Here is a 15879-nt window from a genome sequence, read left to right on the forward strand (position 1 = left end):
GGCACACATCACCATTATAGCAGTGAACAAACATGAGAAACTCTGTGTAGGACCTCAGCCCTCCTCTCACCGAGGCCTTGCACAAATTCTACTCGCCCAACATCCATATGGACCAGCTCAGCATCATGGACTCAGTGAGTAGAAACAATCCCTTCATGGTCGCACCGTCCAATCAAATTCTGACCACAGCATCAATATTCACCTTTACGCTTCACTTCTCAGCACAAAATCGTTCAGTTTTTACTCTTGCAGGCCCCAACTCACACACATCTCAAGAGAATATTTTTTCTTCCAACAAACCAGCCCACTTGGGGAATATGTCACTCTACTTCGCCATTCTTCACATCCAGATCACCACGTTTCACCACTTTTTTTTACAATCATTCACTCTTTGCAAAAACGCATCCTCCATTCCACCAAGTTGAAGGCTGAATAAAAATGATAATAATTGTTCAACTGTTACACTCGGGTCAATTGAATCCACATTATCCATCAAGAATCCAACAGGAAATCCCTCTGTCGCTAGACTCCCCTCGATGAGATCGATCACTCTTCCTGCAGTGATCAACAACGGTGGCCTCACAGATGTTCCATCAACACCAGGAAACACTCTGGTGCATCCTCGAGCGAGATCTCACAGTAAACCAGGCACGCAGCTAGGGTACCGACTATAGGCCAATCTGTTAATGGACTGTCTTGTTTCGATGATCCCCAAAGTAACCTCATGGACGCCCTTTTTCGTCTGCTATGGACAAACGATCTAGTCTCACTTCATCAGGAAATTCACTTGGACACACAGCTCCTCGTTCAGCACCTGAAGCCTTCAGGCAACCCTCTGTGCTTCCGTCACCTTCCTTTATCACCTGCCCCCCACTACCTTTCTCCTCCATTTCTTTCCACTTGACTTTTGAAGTCATCTCTCCGGTACAACATGCCTGCTCGCACAAACATGCCCGCGCCTCAGGATCACCGCTTGTGAGCAGACACCTGGTATAGCTAGTGATCTGCTGCAGGAATCTTAGATTCTGGACCCTACTTAACACTAAATGGACAATCTCAAAGTAGTGTAACCCAAAAACAAGAGGGAACAGAGACCCTGTGGCTTTTGAGATGCCACAACCTCCCTCATAGGTCTGTGGTGTGTCCTGCCTATAAAACTGGTTCCTCAAACAGACGGTCTGCGTTTCCCCACAGTGGACACCACCATGTGAACTCTGGATGAAGCACATCTGGTCTCCGCGCCTTTTTATGTCTCGCTGAGTCAGCGCGCATGCGCTGCTCGGAGAGACTTTAGTAGGTGAGTTTTCAAAGTGCTGCTGGCTGGCGACAAGCTTGCGTTCACGTGAGCATGCACGCGCGCAGCCGCCATGTGTCTTACCTCCGCCGTGCTTGATCGCGTCCGCGATCACTTTCACTTTCGCGGGCCGCGCGGCCGTGTCATTTTCAAGGCCGCGCAGCCAATGCTTGTGTTTATTAGTAACATGTTAGAAATAGTGATGTTTCCATATTTTCAGTCAAATACACTGTCACAATGAAGGGTTTCATTGGCCGTTTTATTTTGTAGTCAAAGGTAAAAAGTTCGGCGTCTTACACTACCTTCACTTTAATGCATCTTCAAACGAAATATGTTAAAAGTGGTCAATGAGGATCCCGTACATGTTCAGTGATATTCTAGAGTTTCTGTGGTCAGCGAGCAGGCACACGATAGAGAGGCAACATTAAATGTAGAACTCTCCCTTCTCCACAGTTTCATATGTTTGCTCAGTTAGATTTTCTCAAGGTTTATTTGTCCATGAGCTGTATGCTTCATAAGGCGTTGCAATGCTTCAAGGTATTTTGTCCATGGACTATAGATCAAAGAGTCTTTTGGGTTGGATTTCCTGCCATCCTTTGCCATAGTTTTTTTGTTTTCTTAAATCTTTATCTTATTTGCCAGTGTTTGTGAATATTCAAAATGTAAAGGCATGCATCCTTCAGTTGGTGCCTAAATGGTCTATGTTTTGGCCTCTGCTGCTGGGCCCTTCTGTGAAAATATTGTGCTTGCTTCTTTATCTTCTACCTATTGTTCCTTATTTTCCTTCTTTAAAGGATTGTTATTTGTCATCTTAAGTAGCCTTTCTGCTTAGGAGTTGAGAGACTATATCAAATGAACTGGACAATTTTATCCAAGATTCCTGCTTTCCATTTACTTTGCTAGTCTGTCTGTCACTTGTTGACTTTGTAGGATGTGCTTCTAAGTGGATGCATATGCTCATTTGTGAAAAGACTGTGTGACTTTCTTGTAATCCGTTTCAGGTAGATGCAGGAATCTGCAGCCTGTAATCTGAACTTTACGTAGTTTACGTTTGCAGGGTAGACTGGCACTATTCATGTCAGCACCAGTCTCTCCATGTACTGACAGCTGTGCCACCCTGTATCATAGAGCTTCATCGGTTGTCAGAAACATTAGAATTGGCTCGTCTGTGTCCTGTAATCTGGAACGCTTTTTACCATGTATACAGCCATCAAAATAAATGGTTAAAATCAAATGCATTTTAAATGCAGAAACATTGCACCCTTTCTAAGTCTACAGTTTCAAACATGTTTTTCTATTTTGAAAATGATGTACAATTGACAAAAGACACCTTGCAGCATTAACCCAACATTACTGCCCTAAACTACATAGAATCATTTGAAAGGAATGAAGTGAAAGCGTTTGGCAGGTGGGACCTCTGATGAATGTGCCACTCTTAACAAGAGGCAGCCGATTGTGTCACTCACTGAATTTTAATAAATTATCAGTCTTACACCTGCCTTCTTAGTGGATACTGTTGACCGGAAAAATCTTCATTTTTTGACATGGCAGGTCTGACCAAATGAATATGATAAAGTGCCTCCTCTTGATGTGTATGAACTTATGTTATGAAACAAACAAGCATTGGCATAGCCAATAGGTCTCGCTTTTGGGACCTTATAAGTATTTAGTTATGCAGCACAATATTCTTGGTGCAACAACAACTGTCGCATGGCAAAACACTTATAAGGTCCAAAAGGCGAGACCTATTGGCTATGCCAATGCTTGTTATCTTCTTTCAGGTGAGATGGGGGAAGATGACACTCAACAGGAGGTGAATCTGGGCAACCACCGATATCCTTTTCAAATCTTTTAACAACCAGGAGCAATCCTACCCTCTAGAACATGTGTCCAGGTCTCCTACGTGTTGTCATGTCAACAGCCCTGCCAGCAAAGTTTGTAACAAAAAGACCCAACTGATGGTTTGTCAAACATTTTGATTAAAAAAGGCTGCATGAGTTGAGCATTAGTTCTAGAACTCGCTAAAGGGGTATTTTTTGCAGATAGCACAAGAAGTCCCCGAAAGCCATCCAATAGAACCTGCCAATCTAAGATAAAGTATACCACCTTCGGCATTCACAGGGGCACTGCGGGCGAGAGGCGTCAGCTTGTTTTTGGCATTCTGTGCTACAGGAAGACGCCTATTTTGGGGGTTCACAATTTAAGTGCCAGCTTTTCCATAGATGAATGTCTGGGGTTGTCAAATTCAGGACCCGCGGGTCCATTGGAAGAAGGAACTAGCAAGCCTAAAAGGACTGGACTTTGGAGGTTCCCTTAAGAAACAAGCATTTGCAATGCAATAGGTCTCGCAGTTGTTAGAGTTTGAGCTATTGGCATTGTAAGAATGACGCAGTGGCCCTAAGGCTGATGGAGTGGTTCCAAGGCTGATGGAGTGGTTCCAAGGCTGGTGGAGTGGTTCCAAGGCTGGTGGAGTGGTTCCAAGGATGGTGGAGTGGTTCCAAGGATGGTGGAGTGGTTCCAAGGATGGTGGAGTGGTTCCAAGGATGGTGGAGTGGTTCCAAGGATGGTGGAGTGGTTCCAAGGATGGTGGAGTGGTTCCAAGGATGGTGGAGTGGTTCCAAGGATGGAGGAGGATGGAGGAGTGGCCCTAAGGATGGAGGAGTGGCCCTAAGGGTCCCACTGAACATTTCATTAAAGAACACACACGCCCTGGATCTGCCTCCTTGCCCCTTTTGCAGTGTGCAGCTGTAGCACACGGATGGGTAGTGCCACTGTCCTCACCTGAAATCAAGGACAGGAGGGGTCACCAGAACAGTAGCCCCCAAAAGAGGACTGGAAGTTGCTTACCCCACAGCGGGTGCAAATGAGCTTGAGGACTCCGCCCAGAAGTGCAGCATAAGGACTATGACACGCAGAGGTGTTCATCTGTGTCTATATTTTAATGTTTGTCTTTTAGTGTGTATCTTAGTATGTGTTTTAGCATGTCTGTACATAATTTCTTGTGCTATGTATACAGATACACGCACTCGTTTATGCACGCGCATCTTTACGATTTATCATTTTAAATGAGGTCACTCATTTAAATGGAGTTGAGTAAAGAGCTCTCCTTCCCTCGGGTCTGGGCACCCGTATGTTTTAGTGGGTACATGTTTAGTGTGTAGATCGCTGTACATAGATATAATAAATGTACGCTCACATACATGTATGCATAAAAAAGTCACTCTCTTTCGAACCAATAATTGAGATGTGCTTGGAAGCGGAGACGCTTGGCCTCATTACGCTCGAGTTCAACAGAACCCTTGTTTTTAGGTCTCGCTGTGCCAGCGCATGCGCTGCTCTGCGAGAAATTTAGTGTGTGGGTTTTCAAAGTGCTGCCACAGGCTTTTGGTGGCCTAGCGCTTGCTTTCGCCCAAGGGTGCACGCGCGCAGCCACCATCTGTCTTTGATCACGATCACTTTCACGGCCGCGCAGCCAATGCTTGTTTTTAGTTCGTCTCCCTCTCATCTTCTCTTGTATCATTAATTGTTCCTCCTCTTTTGCCTTAAACCACCGGCTCCGCCTCACAATCACACTTCTCTGCCTGCCTTGCACCTTCTTTCCCTTGCACCCTTCCCCCTTTGTCCTTGTGTTTGTCCCTCTACCCATTCATACAGCCCCTCTTACTTGCTGTACGCCATCCGTGGCCCATACACCTCCTATCCTTATTTCTTCGCTCTTACTGCCTCTGCATGCACTCCCTTCTTTCGCCCTTATTCACCCTCTTACCTCCTCTGCACCCACCCACCCTCTTCCTCTCCTCACCTCATTTCCTTGCCACTTCCCATGCCCCTCTCCCTACCTTTCCTCCCACTATCCATTCTCTCCCCTATCTCCTCGCCCCGCCCTCCTCTCTGCAGCAGTCGCGTAGGCTACCACGGCACGCCAGGAGTCAGCTAGCAGCGCAGACTGCAGCAGCTATTCCGAGCCTTAAGCCCTGATGCAAAGGAACACCCACACATCCAGCACGCGCCTCTAACGACGGCACGTGCTGGTCTGAGAGTTTTACAACAAACTACCTACTCCTCGTGCACATCTGTGAAAGTCTAGAACCGCGCCTAGCTAGGGTCTGCAGAAAGTGATTACTTAGCAAATGCAGAGCAGGTGACAGAGAGGGAGTGGTACAGCACAATGGCTGACGCTTCTATATTTCGGTTGCATCTACCTTCCCGTCCATATGGAGACATTTAACATCTCGCATCTGACTGTGTGACGTACAGGCTTCGTTACACCTCGAGCTTCGATTACTGACTCTTACCAGACAAAAGGACCTTTAAGGATGAGGCAGGTTTGAGACTTTAAACATTTTTGCGCAGTGCATTGGAACCAATCATTGGCAATTATAGAGGCTTTTTAACGACTCACTGGAAAAAAACAAAAAAACAAGGTGCTTGCCTTGGGTTCTGCATATTTGAAAGTGTAGGAAAGGACTCTTAACAAGCTGCACAGCAACAAGGTCGGCAAACGGCGAATGTTTTCCATAAAATAACAAAACTCCTTCATTTCCCTAACCTCATGCGTGACACACGTGTGTAATTAATACACATGTCTGTAATACTCAAGTGTGCACGTGACTTTTGCACTGGGTAAGCAAGCACATTGCACCTTTGTGTTTTTTACACCACGATCGTGCACCTGCTCAGAGCGGCATGCGTAAGTTATGCATGCGTAAGCCAAGTACGTGTGGCTGTCGTTTGAAAACAGGTGGAAATGCTCACACGTCATAAGTCACTTGTTTCAACACAGTGCCAATTCGCTCTCCCGAGCTTCTGACAGCACCCCTAAAATGAAAAATCTATTTCAAATCTCAGTTCTGGCCAAGGCGGCGAACTTACTTGCCCCCGGGGCGAGTATCTAGGCAGGCCCAGCTAAAGTGCAACATAACATTTTACCGCAGAAGAATATTTTGGAATTTTAGTGAGAAATGCCTGCGAGGTTCCTTTTATCACCGCCGCGTTCGTTGAGTGAGAAACCTGAAGTGACGTTTGCAGAACAAAAATGCGTTGAATGTCTGCAGGAATATGAAACCAAAATAAAAACAACACAACGCAAGCCTCTCAGAGAAGGGGGGTTCGAGCGTGAGGCAAGGACAACGTGAAGAGAAGCAGCGCGCAGGAGCTGCAACGCTAGGCGCGTGGGCAGGGCCTAAGGGAGAAAGGGCAGTTACCAACGCCAATTCCAAAGAAACCAGACAGAAAACCAACGACGATAGATCTTGCAAGCGATGGGCGGGGCCTACGCGAGACAGAGCGGTTACCAACCCCACTTCCAAAGAAACCCGACAGAAAACCAACGACTATAGATTTCGCAGGTGAGACTTAAAACAAGCATTGGCATAGCCAATAGGTCTCGCTTTTGGGACCTTATAAGTATTTAGTTATGCAGCACAATATCCTTGGTGCAACAACATCAACTGTTGCATGGCTAAACATTTATAAGGTCCCAAAGGCGAGACCTATTGGCTATGCCAATGCTTGTTCTGTTTACTTACGGGTCCAAGTTAGATCAATAACTAAAAAAAAAAAAAAAAAGAAAGTGCGCAAAAAGCTTTTTTTTTTTTTTTTTTTTTTTTTAAGTGGGCTAGAGAGAAGAAGCAACGAGCAAGAACGCAATGTGGAGTGGGCAGGACAGAAGCACATGGGTGAGCAGGCAATAGAGGAGTACGGGGAGGTGAACTAATGGTTGAGAGAGAAGGGTGCAGTTGGGGGAAAGCAACACTGATAGTAGGGGTGGTGAGGAGCAACGGGCCAGAGCAAAGTGGAACAGGCAAGGGAGAAGCACACTGGTGAAAAAGCAACACAGTGCATAGGGAGAGAAGCACACAAAGGAGAAAGTTGGAAAAACATGCACTCCCATGGAGTGTTCAACCAAAAGAAAAAGTAGTGCTTGAAAACATTTAATCCTGCCAATCAAAAGTGATGGTAAAGAGGCAGTGCTACATGGGAGGGACAAACACAAGATTGAGAAGCTGAGACACGAATAAGGAGCAGGGAAACGAGTGATCCGACCACTGGTAAGCAATGGGTGGGCTTAAAGCCCTTGAATGTTATTGGTAAGGCCACAAAATGTCTTGCATATGCTGTCTAGTAGGGTCAACCTAAAAAGTAAGTTTGTGAAAGTGAACAGTGGACGGACCTAGGTAAAGAGGCTATGCTCCAGGGGAGGGACTAACATGAGATGGACAAGGCTAGCCGTTGAATAAGAAGCTCGCAAAGGAGAGTGGCTATAAAGCTATTCAATGGTAACATTGGGTAGGCTTCAAGACCACTAAGATTTTGGTATTCCGGCAGTAGGCCTTTTGCAACCAGGCAGCTTGCGCGGTCCGGTAGGTTTGACCTAAAGAAAAGAGATTGTTTTGCTGCTACCAAAACCCTTACCAAAGTTAGTGAGACTGTAAGAGCGCATGCTTCAACCTGGAAGGCCGTGCTAGAGTGTGCATTGCAGTTGCCCTGTGATATTTTTTGTTTGTTTTTCAAGTTAACCATGACAGATAGAAGCATGTACTGGAGTCTAGTCACTGACGCTTGGGTGGACAGAGGTCTACCAAGGAGGGTTCCTGCCTAAATGGCCTGTGTTCATGTCAGCGAACTCTACGGCGGCTTCATCTAGGTGGGACTCTTCATTTGTTGGTCTTTTCTGTCCCCACTCTCCCAACGTTTCCCTACTTGGGAATGTAGGAAATTTGACAAAACCGTAATTAGAGTTGAACCCACTGATGTTATGATCCCGGCACTCTCTGTTCTCAGGTGCCTTATTGCTAATAACTCCTGTCAGTCCCACAGATCAAGCCCCGCTAAGGCTCTATTGGTTGGGGGTTGTGTAGGACTTTAGGGAGAGGCGTGTATTGCAACATATTGATGACCACCCACGTGCAGGCAGGAAGGAAACCTATGTGCACCCTGGCTCCAGAACTATATAGCTTTAGGACATAGTCACAGTGGCAGCAGTGTTCCTATAGGATGTTACAGCACTGAGCATAGGGGCGGAATGTAGGACTTATTACAAGAGTGTGGCATCTCCTTCTTGTGTCTGTAACAAAGTCACGCCTATTTCAGTTGCTCCATTTACAATGCTGAGCAGTGCACTCGAATGCGAGTCACATAAAAGTCTAAGTTGCTGGCGAAGCTCTGGGAGTAGGGTGGTTATTTGAAGGCACCAGTTAAGCATTGAGGGTTGAAATGCATTTGGCCTGAAAATGAAATCAGTGGCCGCATGCTGACAGGGCTTTGAATTTGTGCTGAAATAAGGCCTTTCTTCCAGAGCCTTCCAAATGCGCAGCACGTGCCGGGGTTTGCCAATTGTGCGCTGCTAAATTGAGCCCTCTGTTCATTCCTTTTGGGAACGCGCGCTCCACCCAATTCCGAATCGCAGCTTATTGTTCCGGTGTTTCACCTTTGAAGCGGATTTTTAATGTCCTTTTGCCGTGAGAGCCCAGTTGATGCTACATTTGATCAGCACAAGCAAACCCCCCGGGGAGCTGGTAACATGTGCCCCACAAACAGGCGGAGAAACTAACAACTGCATCAGCGCCTTAAAAGAACAGCGCAGCAAAAAGGATGAAAGGGACTTTTGAGTCACCCTTTCTTCATTTCCCTCCAAATTGTACTGTTGTTCCCTGATTACAGAAGACACACGTCTCCGTTGAATAGCTTCCCTGGTGGACACACTGCGGTGGTGGCATTCGAACCAAACCGTGACAAAAAAGTCACTGCCCGCTGTGGGATGAAGTCCTTTGTCAGAGCCGTGCGTGAAGGGGGATTGCAGGTGCAAGAGAATGCGTTAAAGCGACCACTGTGCAGTTACACTGGTGCATTGCACAGTTCACCTGAGATATTCCCATACAGGCGAAGATTCGCCCGTGAATGAAAATACCAGCCCGGTGTTGTGACCGACTGCCCGCCCTGTCGGTTCTTCGGCAGTTGTTTTTCACTCCGATGTATGCAAACAACTCAGAATGAAGCTGCTACCAGATAAAGCACGCTGCAGACGTAGGGCCAGCATTACATAGTCTGCTACCGCCGGCCACAGCTTGCAGTGTATGTGCGTGAGTGGTGCGCGCGCAGCAGTAATCACGCCATATGGCATCTCTGCTCAAGCGCGCGCCCGCACACATGCACTGCAAGCTGTGGCCGGTGGTAACATTTTTTGAAGCCCTTACTTAAAGTCTCGCCAGACCAGCACAAGCGCTGGGTCAGGCGAGACCTAAAAAGGGCTTCATCACCCTGAGATCTCGCAGAAGAGCTCCAGAAAGCATTTCCTCTTAGAACTTAAGCACCAGTTTGAAAAGTTGGGAGCTAGCCTTTAATTCGACACTGTACCCCGCCAACCCTAAAATGTGTGACCACGGGGGCAAAACATAGAGATCCTAAGAGGAAAAGCAGCAACATGGCCCCGCAGAGACAGGACTTCGGTGTCTTCAGGTTGGGTTTGCGCGCCTTAGAGCTTCAGGCAGCAACACTCAGGCCCTCGGCAGGACCCAGACTTGAGCTATCAGGCCCTATGGGGCCCCCAGCAGCCCCCGCGCCCTGCCTGACCCAGTGGAGGACAGTGACTTCCACCAAAAGACTGAGTCAAAAGCTGAAACTGTTTACCAGGATGAGCTGTTCCTTTGCAGTCGGCGTGGAGATGTACCTGGGACCCCAGTCTCCCAGGGCCCATGGACTGGCACCGGCTGGCATTCACATTCTCTGTAAGCACCCCAGGGGCCACAGAGCGCTCTGTGAGCACCACAGGGGCCACAGACCAGAGCTCTCTGTAAGCCCCACAGGAGCCACAGAGCTCCCTGTAAGCCCCACAGGGGCCGCAGAGCTCTCTGTAAGCCCCACAGGGGCCGTAGACCACAAAGCTCTCTGTAAGCCCCACAGGGGCCGCAGACCACAGAGCTCTCTGTAAGCCCCACAGGGGCCGCAGACCACAGAGCTCTCTGTAAGCACCCCAAGGGCCGCAGACCACAGAGCTCTCGGTAAGCCCCACAGGGGCCGCAGACCACAGAGCTCTCTGTAAGCACCCCAGGGGCCACAGACCACAGAGCTCTCTAAGCACCACAGGGATCACAGAGCTCTCTGTAAGCCCTACAGGGGCCACAGAGCTCTCTGTAAGCCCCACAGGGGCTGCAGACCACAGAGCTCTCTGTAAGCCCTACAGGGGCCACAGACCACAGAGCTCTCTGTAAGCCCCACAGGGGCCACAGAGCTCTCTCTAAGCCACCCAGGGGCTGCAGACCACAGAGCTCTCTGTAAGCACCCCAGGGGCCGCAGACCACAGAGCTCTCTGTAAGCACCCCGAGGGGCCACAGACCAGAGCTCCCTGTAAGCCCCACAGGGGCCGCAGACCACAGAGCTCTCTATAAGCACCCCAGTGGCCGCAGACCACAGAGCTCTCTGTAAGCACTACAGGGGCCACAGACCACAGAGCTCTCTGTAAGCACCACAGAGGCCGCAGACAACAGAGCTCTCTGTAAGCACCCCAGGGGCCACAGAGCTCTCCAAGCCCCACAGGGGCCACAGACCACAGAGCTCTGTGTAAGCACCACAGGGCCACAGAGCTCTCTGTAAGCACCACAGGGACCACCAAGCTCTCTGTAAGCACCACAGGGTCAAAGACCACAGAGCTCTCTGTAAGCACCACAGGGCCAAAGACCACAGAGCTCTCTGTAAGCACCACAGGGGCCGTAGACCACAAAGCTCTCTGTAAGCCTCACAGGGGCCACAGAGCTCTGTAAGCACCACAGAGCTCTCTGTAAGCACTACATGGGCCACAGACCAGAGCTCTCTGTAAGCCCCACATGGCCACAGACCTCTCTGTAAGCACCACAGAGCTCTCTGTAAGCACCACAGGGGCCCACAGAGCTCTCTGTATGCACCACAGGGGCCACAGAGCTCTCTGTAAGCCCCACAGGGGCCGCAGGCCACAGAGCTCTCTAAGCAACACAGGGGCCGCAGACCACAGAGCTCTATGTAAGCACCCCAGAGGCCACAGACCACAGAGCTCTCTGTAAGCCCCACAGGGGCCGCAGACCAGAGAGCTCTCTGTAAGCCCCACACAGGGGCCGCAGACCAGAAAGCTCTCTGTAAGCCCCACAGGGGCCGCAGACCAAAGAGCTCTCTGTAAGCACCACAGGGGCCGCAAACAACAGAGCTCTCTGTAAGCACCCCAGGGGCCACAGACCACAGAGCTCTCTGTAAGCACCACAGGGCCAAAGACCACAGAGCTCTCTGTAAGCACCACAGGGCCACAGACCTCTCTGTAAGCACCCCAGGGGCCACAGACCACAGAGCTCTCTAAGCCCCACAGGGGCCACAGACCTCTGTGTAAGCACCACAGGGCCACAGACCAGAGAGCTCTCTGTAAGCACCACAGGGACCACAGAGCTCTCTGCAAGCACCACAGGGCCAAAGACCACAGAGCTCTCTGTAAGCCCCACAGGGCCACAGACCACAGACCTCTCTGTAAGCCCCACAGGGCCACAGAGCTCTCTGTAAGCACCACAGGGCCACAGAGCTCTCTGTAAGCACCACAGGGACCACAGAGCTCTCTGCAAGCACCACAGGGCCACAGACCTCTCTGTAAGCCCCACAGGGCCACAGACCACAGACCTCTCTGTAAGCCCCACAGGGCCACAGAGCTCTCTGTAAGCACCACAGGGACCACAGAGCTCTCTGTAAGCACCACAGAGCTCTCTGTAAGCACCACAGGGGCAGTGCGCAGCTCGCAATCGAAGCGGGACTGGATTGGTTATAGCATCAAACTCTGGTCCAATGGGAAGCCGTCATGGGCATCCCGTCCCGGAGCCCACGCTGACCCCAGTGAAGGATGCGTGAATCAGAGAAGAAAGATCCGAGCTGCCCTGGACGTTGCATCTAATGATCTGTGACTTAACAGGAAGGAAGTCCAGGGCACAAGCAGGGTGGGTGACCAAACAAGCCACCCTGCAGGTCTGAGGCAGGAAGGTCCCCTGATGGTTAGGGCAGCCTTTTGATGCGGTCATGAGATCGGGGAAACCGGACCTGGAGATATATTGTGGGTTATATCGATCCACTGCGGGGGGGGGGGGAGGGGGGGGGGGGGCTCCACCCTTACTGGGTCACAATGCGAAGAACAGAGCGGCTGATCCAGAAAAGGAGGCAGATCCAACCATTCTTCGCCCCAGCAGCCACATCAGATCTTGCCGGGAGCAGGCCTCGTGGTGGTCGGCTCCAGGAGACCCCGGCTCTGTGCAAGCAGCCCCGGGGAGGCAAGGGGCGAGCGCGGGAGGAAGAGAAGGTAATGCCGGAACTCTGGCTTACAAGTGTGTCCTGGGTGATGGGTTTTCAGTACAGTGGGTCTAGGGACTCTCGTCCTTCCATTGGCTGGAGCTCTCGGACACCTTGGGGATGGTGAGGGAGGGGGGGGGGGGGGAGGCTGTTCGAAAGAGAATCGATCTCCTCGGTGATCAGGATTGGCGAAGCCACAAGACTCAGCAGATCGGGTCCCATCTTTGAAGGAAGACACTGAGGGCTACAAAAGGCTCAGCAGTGGGTTGGAGGAACTCGCCACCAAGGATGTGAGGGCATAAACCCCATGTTTTCACTCTGATCTGCACCTCTGTTCAAGCAGGAAAGGTTCCATGACAGACAGACGCCCGGGAGGTTCTCTTGGCTTGGGGACAGCGCGACCAGGACAGGTGGTGCTTTGGGACAGCGTGACCAGCACAGGTGACGCACTTCTAACCCAAGGTTCCTAACGCGCTTGAGGACAGCGCGGCCAGGACAGGTGGTGCACTGCTAACCCAAGGTTCCCTACGCGCTTTGGGACAGCGCGGCTAGGACAGGAGGTGCACTTCTAACCCAAGGTTCCCAACGCGCTTTGGGACAGCGTGGCTAGGACAGGTGGTGCACTGCTAACCCAAGGTTCCTAACGCGCTTTGGGACAGCGTGGCTAGGACAGGTGGTGCACTGCTAACCCAAGGTTCCTAACGGGCTTTGGACAGAGTGGCCAGGACCGGTGGTGCACTGCTAACCCAAGGTTCCTAACGTGCTTTGGGACAGCGCGGCCAGGAAAGGGGGTGCACTTCTGTGAGAAGTTGGCCTGGTATATGATGTTCACTAGTTAAAGTGACCACCTTGTACCATGCCAAGCAACCCTTATGGTGTGGTTGTAAGTCAACCTTTTCGGACTAGCTGCCCTAGTGGTAGCGTAGGCTAAGCAGTCTTTGAGGCTAAACTCGTGAAACGTGTTAAGCAAGCTGTTTTACCAAATGCAACCCCTTTTTATACCAATGAAAGGACACCACACAGAGATATATTCAAAATATATGTGTATTTATTTCTCAAAGTAACCCCTAGTCTCTTTATGAGCACAGGAGCACAAATCGTCAAACAAGATTACAGTAGAATACACAGAAGTTGCACTTTATATGGATAGGCCCTGGTGGCCGCTCAAACCATATACTAAAATAGTGGTATAAGTACCACGAACAGAAAAGGGAAAAGGCCTAGGGCCTCTAGAATCGCTGGGCCTACAAGGAGCTAACTTCAGTTAGTGACCAGGAGGTCCACGGGTTGCGTGTGCAGAGCAAATAGTCACACGCGAGCTCCCATAGGTTTTCAATGGGTGCGTAAAAAGTACAAAGTTACTGCAAAGAGGATCTTCCGGATGGACTATGAACTCAAGATTCGAAACACAGACACTAGAGATGATACTCTACACTTGGGCACCGGAGTGCCAGCTTTACCTCACCCACAGGAAGCGGGTGCATAGGCGTCGAAGTGCGTCGGGTTTCTTCTATCTGTTCAATGGAGCCTGAAGACAAAGATGCTGCAGGCGGTCGGTCCGGAAGAGATGCGGTGGATCCACGAGTGGATCGGAGATGTTGAAGACCTGTAAGCAGAGGGGACAGTGTTCACAGTCACTAGCCAGTGACCAGCGTGGCACCAGGTGGGTACCAGGCGATGTCGGGTGCAAACAGGAAGGAAGGTGTAGCTTGTCTCTGCAGCCACGTGGTCCCTGAAGGTCGACGACGTCCAAGAGTCGTGTCACGAGCTGTCCCACGCAGGCTCTCGCTGTCGGCGGTGTCGGCGACTTGATCGAAGCAAACAAGCCTTGGCAAAAGCAATTGTTGTAGGAGATGAAATAAGCTGATGATTCTGACCAGCAAGGTCAGAAGGACTGCTCCTTTGGAGAGGAGCAAGGGCCAGTCTGGAGCAACCAGACCAGCGGTGTATTTCTTGAAGTTCGTCGCCAAGATGGCCACTAGCCAGCGGGCCAGCAACCGGTTAGGTGCGTCGAGTGGCAAAATGCAGAAGGGCCCCACGCAGATCGTGGAGATGCTGGAGGGCTCACCTTTGGTGCAGATGCTGCTCGAGGGTTGGGCTTCTCAGATCCCAAAGCACAACTTGGAGGGAGCCTCGGTTGTTGCACTTGCAGCTTGTCGTGGTCTTTTCAAGATGGCTGGCTCCACGTGTCTCGGTGCCTCCACGGGTCTCCTCTTCTCAGGGACTGTGGATCGGGCGGTGAGAGGTCTGGAGGTCCAGGTCTTGTCAGTCTCTGGGCTCGGGCTCCGGCGGGAGGCGGCGGCAAAGCAGACGTTGATTCGATGGATGGTGCTTGCGTTAGCAAGGTGGTCACTCCCTGACCACAGGGGAGATTGGCTTCAGTCCTCTGTGCGGCAGAGCGTCGAAGTTCCCGTCTTCTTCTTAATTTCAAGTTGATTCCAGGATGTCTGAAGTCTTAGGACACAGCTCCTACCTTTAAGCGGATTCTAGGGGCCGGACTACCTGCTAGGTCCCTCCCTAAGGGTGGGACCAGGAAGGGGGGTGGTTACACCCCCAATCCTTTGTCCAGCTCGCCCCAGGCCCGGGACTGGTGTGCCCCAGGACCGGTTTGGACTGGCATATGCACCGAGGCTCCTTGTGAGCCTCAGGCATGTCTGGTTTCTTTCAAGCCCTACCTGACCAATACACAAAATCCTGTCTGGGGTGGTGCACGCACCTCCCCTGGCAGGAAACCCTTTGTCCACACCTCCCAAGCTGGAAGGACTCCCAGCAGCAGGAGGGCAGACTTGTGTCTGTGGTGGCAGCATCCATTTTGTGGAGCTGAGGCTATGTCTGATTTTACCCGGGTTTCAGGTACTGTACATGTCGTGTCCCTCTAGAAGGGTGGAATGCTAACCCCGTCGCCAGAATTGGCGAGGGGTTAGTATTCCAATTCGTATGACACCTTACTCGACATGTTTTGATAAAGCCAAACCAAAGATAGCATTTAACCGCGAGGTTCATAATGCACTTAAGAGTATATGGTATGACGATATCTGGAAACAGTAGAAGGAAGTTGTTCCGACCACTACAGACAGGCTCAGCTCATGCCAGAGCACCACCTCACATGGAACCAAGCACTCTGCCTTCAGGATTGTTAAGGCCTGCCATAGGAGTGACTTATAGGTTAACATGTGTCCCATTTAAGGTTAGGTATAGGTATACTACACCTAAGAGGTGGTTACACCAACTTACCCCAGCTGAGTGATCAGCCAGTTGTGTCAAATTTGTTAGGCCAAGCCTGGGGTGGCATAATA

The 15879-nt window shown here is 50.5% G+C and overlaps 1 protein-coding gene across 4 annotated transcripts in view; it reads right to left on the bottom strand.

Moving 5' to 3' along the window:
* The window catches only part of LOC146799865 (cystathionine beta-synthase-like protein), a 307153-nt gene that overhangs the window by 146337 nt on the left and 144937 nt on the right, over positions 1 to 15879 (bottom strand). The gene's annotated exons all lie outside the window — the stretch shown is intronic.

The sequence above is a fragment of the Triturus cristatus genome, chromosome 8 (assembly GCF_964204655.1).
Source record: "Triturus cristatus chromosome 8, aTriCri1.1, whole genome shotgun sequence".
Lineage (NCBI taxonomy): Eukaryota > Metazoa > Chordata > Amphibia > Caudata > Salamandridae > Triturus > Triturus cristatus.